The 4,503-nt window shown below is 38.1% G+C and overlaps 1 protein-coding gene and 1 long non-coding RNA gene across 2 annotated transcripts in view; both read right to left on the bottom strand.

Moving 5' to 3' along the window:
• Window positions 1-4,503, bottom strand: part of LOC107701285 (delta-sarcoglycan-like) — a 107,705-nt gene that overhangs the window by 41,615 nt on the left and 61,587 nt on the right. The window lies entirely within an intron of this gene.
• Window positions 1-4,503, bottom strand: part of LOC107701295 (uncharacterized) — a 19,837-nt gene that overhangs the window by 11,829 nt on the left and 3,505 nt on the right. The window contains exon 2 of the long non-coding RNA XR_001635629.1: window positions 1,335-1,341. This is a non-coding gene — a long non-coding RNA (uncharacterized LOC107701295). The remainder of the gene's footprint in view (window positions 1-1,334; window positions 1,342-4,503) is intronic.

The following is a 4,503-nucleotide window of genomic DNA, read 5'->3' as shown; positions in this document are numbered from 1 at the left end:
CATCTATCATGACAAGTTTTTATGAATATTAGTCATATTGGCATCTGTTAGTCCCGTATGAACCAGCACACCTCGTACAAAACACAAAACAGCAATGCAGACAGGTAAAATCAGGTGCCTCTGTCAGTTTTCAGCAGTGTAACTAATTTCCAAACATTTTGCTTTACACTCTCACTGAGGACTTTTCAAGCTTTCTCTTACAATTTTCCAGCCTGCCATTGGCTAAGCTGATTATTCGCAGGATGTTTATTCAACAATAATGAAAGGACCCAAGGTTGACTGCAACCATGTGCACAGTGCACAGTACCCACCCAATTACTCCAAAAAATACAGGATGCAATGGGGCTCAGTGAGATCTTTTCAACTTGGATTGGAATGATGACCAGTGGGTCATGAACAGCGAGACCGCTTCCACATAGCTTTCAAAAATTACTACCAGCTCCTTAAGCTGCAAAAGTAGAACGGACATGGCTGTTGAACAGAATAGATAAGAGATACCGCAGAAGCATTCTTGTTATATTACATGCACACTATAAAATGTGTTTTATAGCCTATGTTTCACTGAATGCCTCTTCTCCATTTATTCTCACTGCCTTGCCTACTTTTATGGACTGCAAATTTTTCACACTGATTCAGTCAGTCTGTACCTGCTACAGTCAGTGTCTCAAAAGTGTAATTATTTCTTACTGTTCCATTTGACCAAGGAACTGAATAATAAAATGTTAAATCCATATCGACAACGTAGTATTACAAGGACAAAAATGTTTTGTGCCGAAAGCCACATAATTCCAAATTGCTACCTGTCAAGCCTTTCAGTCTAATGAAAAAGGCAGTGAATTTTGCTTTTGCATGGGCAGAGAGCATGTCATTCAAAACAATAAAACAATGGGACAACATTTCATATTCGGTCATCCCCATAGGAAAGAAAAATCAAAAGTGAAATCTTTATAACATCTCAAATATTTATCCTAGACAGAAATGAGGTTACTTTAAGATCGAATGGAGATTTTTGATTGAGTCTTCTGCTTCTCAAATTTGTCTCCTGAGACAAAATCTCTAACACTCTCACAATGGTCTCCTTTAAAGCTTTAAAAGAGATCTCAACAACATCACACACTGTGCTCAGATATTTATCCTAGTCTAAAGACTCTGGTGGTCTCACATTTGTCTCCTTTAAAGTTTTAGAAGAGATCTCAACAACATCACATACTGTACTCAGATTTTTCTCCTTAGCTACAGACATTGGATCTCTCAAATTTGTCTCTTTTAAAGCTTTAGAATAGACCTCAACAACATCACACACTGTGCTCTGATATTTCTCCTTAGCTAGAGACTCTGGATCTCTCACATTTGTCTCCTTTAAAGCTTTAGAAGAGATCTCAATAAAATCACACACTGTGCTCAGATATTTCTCCTTAGTTAAATACGCTGGTGGTCTCACATTTGTCTCTTTTAAAGCTTTAGAAGAGATCTCAACAACATCACACACTGTGCTCAGATTTTTCTCCTTAGCTAGAGTCTCTGGATCTCTTACATTTGTCTCCTCAAAAGTTTAGATTAGAGATCTCAACAACATCACACACTGTGCTTAGATTTTTCTCTTTAGCTAAACAATCTTTGGATCTCATATTTGTCTCCTGTAAAGCTTTAGAAGAGATCTCAACATCTTTACAAAGTGTGCATCAAGTCAAGTACTTGAAAGGCACTAAATAAAGGGGGGGGTTTAAATAAATTCAGAGTTAAAGGCTATATTGAGAGAGAAATTATGCAGAAATAAGGACAATGTTACTTTTTATAGGACAATGTTTATGTACTTAGGCACGTAATTTGTTGTTGGAAATAGTAATGTACCAGATGCCTTAATCAAAACTGATTTAGAGAAAATGTAACCTTGGAGCTTTCTTTGCTGAAAGGCACATAAATGACTTATGACTCAGTCTTGGTTATTAATTGATTAATTTGATTATTAATACATATTATATGGTAGAAATATTTGAGTTCATATTGAGGCATTTGACTTGGTGCACACTTTGTTATTGAGATCACTTCTGAAATTTAGAGGAGACAAATGTAGAGCTCTCGAGTCTTTAGTGTAGGAGAAAAATCTAAGCACAGTGTGTGATGTTGTTGAGATCTCTTCTAAAGCTTTAAAAGAGACAAATGTGAGAGATCCAGAGTCTCTAGCTAAGGATAAATATTTGAGCACAGTGTGTGATGTTTTTGAGATATCTTCTAAAGCTTTACAAGAGACAAATGTGAGAGATCCAGAGTCTAGCTAAGGACAAAAAACTGAGCACAGTGTGTGATGCTGTTGAGATCTTGTTTGAAACTTTGGATCTCTCACATTTGTCTCCTCCAGAGTCTCTAGCTAAGGAGAAATATCTGAGCACAGTGTGTGATGTTGTTGAGATCTATTCTAAATTCAAAGGCTATATGGTTGCAATAATATTTTAGTTCAAAACTTTTAAGTGCCATTGTTTAAAAAAAAAATGCTTTATTGACTGATGTTAAGACCTTCAGTTGTTATGCTTTCAAATTGCATGCCATTTGTATGTAATTTCACAGTATTTTCACCTCCTAAATTACTATACTTGTGAAGTCACAGTTCTACAATGGTACAATTTACACAGGTCGATGACATTTTTTATATGACATTAAAATTATTTTTAGAACAATTGTACATAAATAGGTTAAACAAATCAATTGTGATTATTTCTGAGAACTTTTTAACTGCAGGCAGACAGCCTACATTTATGGTACAGTACAAATATTTGGAGCATCCCTTATTCTGTCCCTTATTTTCTTGAAGAATAAACACCAATTTTCTACAAGAATACAAGAATAAACACTATTTTCTTAAAAGGGTCATATGATGCGATTTAAATTTTTCCTTTCTCTTTGGAGTGTTACAAGCTCTTGGTGCATAAAGAAGAGCTGTAAAGTTGCAAAGACTAAAGTCTCAAATCCAAAGAGATATTCTTTATAAAAGTTAAGAGTCAGCCACACCTACCTAAAACGGCTCGTTCTAACACGCCCCCACATACCTACGTCACTATCTGGGAAGATTTGCATAACGCCGCCCAAATGTTCACGCAAAGAAAGAAGGCGTAACTTTTATTCTCGCTGTAGTATTGTTGTTGCCGCCGCCATGTCGTGTAATGTACAGTATGTGGAAAATAATTTGTTTTTTTTAACCTTAAACCGCATAAACACATTTCATTACACCAAATACACAAAATAATGTTATTTTTAGCAACATCATATGACCCTTTTAAAGAATAAAAGATAAAGAATCACAGTTGTCCCTTATTTTCCATTTCTGAAGTTAATTGGCAACCCTAATGATAACGTAATTATCTTTTGACTCCACTGACAGCGGGCTTCCGGTAATGGCGGCGGAGTGAGCGGTCGCTTTTCTTTTCCCTCTCCCAGTTCACGTTCCTGTTGTTTATTATCTACCTTCACCTGTCTTTCTCAAAGTCATTATTTAGTCGCTTTACTGATAATTCACCATGCCCAAGCCATCAAAACAGAACAAGCTGGACCATTCCCAAGTTTTACGGAAGATTGTACTGATTCGAGTGAGGCTAGTGCTAGCAGCGATCATGCGGTTAGCAATGAGAGCTCGTTACCTGACTTTTCTCACGGGGCTCTGCTTAAACACATTGCCGAAGTCATTGCAGAGGAAGGTCGGCATACGCAAAAGATGCTGAATGACTATTTCGCTAAACTGGAGTCTGGGCTGGACGTGAAAGTTGAAAGTATCATCAAACGCATCGAGGAGGTCGCTGCCGCTCTTTGCGACTCGCCAGGCCGAAACAGAAACTCGTATCTCCGCCATAGAAGATGACGTCGCTCCGCTAAAAAAGAAGCTGGCTGCACTCGAGAAACTTAATACAACACTTACTGAGAAGATCACAGATCTGGAGGGGCGTTCCAGACGGGACAATATTCGAATTTTAAACCGCAGAGAGTCCGTCGAAGGAAGTGATCCCTTACATTTTTTTTAAACTTTTATACCAAAATTGCTCAAACTGCCAGTCTTGAGTATTGCACTTGACCGCGCACACCGAGGGTTTGGCACGACTACAGATGGCCATCCTCGTCCTGTTATCATCAAGGTTCATTGCTCCAGAGACGTCGCTACAAATATGTCTGCAGCTAGATGCAAAGGCCAACTTAAATACGAGGATCAGCTTCTCCGCATCGCTCCTGACATCTCTCCTGCAGTTCGTGCTGCGAGGAGAGCCTTCAACCCGATTTGCGCTGAACTTATTAAGCGTGGCATCCATTTCCAAATGAACTTCCCTGCCGTGTTGGTCTTCAAGGTGAATGGCATTCAGAAAACTTTCAGAGATCCGAAAGATGCCAAAGAGTATATGGACGGTGGTATGTGAACTATTTTATACTTAATTTTTCATTGAGTGTTTGGCGTCTTTCTAAAATACATTTTATCTGACGGGTGTTTGGTAAAAGAAATGGGAGAGTTTTCTCATGTTTCAA

This window comes from Sinocyclocheilus anshuiensis, unplaced genomic scaffold (assembly GCF_001515605.1).
Source record: "Sinocyclocheilus anshuiensis isolate Anshui unplaced genomic scaffold, SAMN03320099.WGS_v1.1 scaffold1797, whole genome shotgun sequence".
Classification (NCBI taxonomy): Eukaryota; Metazoa; Chordata; class Actinopteri; order Cypriniformes; family Cyprinidae; genus Sinocyclocheilus; species Sinocyclocheilus anshuiensis.
The sequence above is the reverse complement of the archived record's forward strand: the minus strand, read 5'-3'. Positions and strand labels throughout refer to the sequence as shown.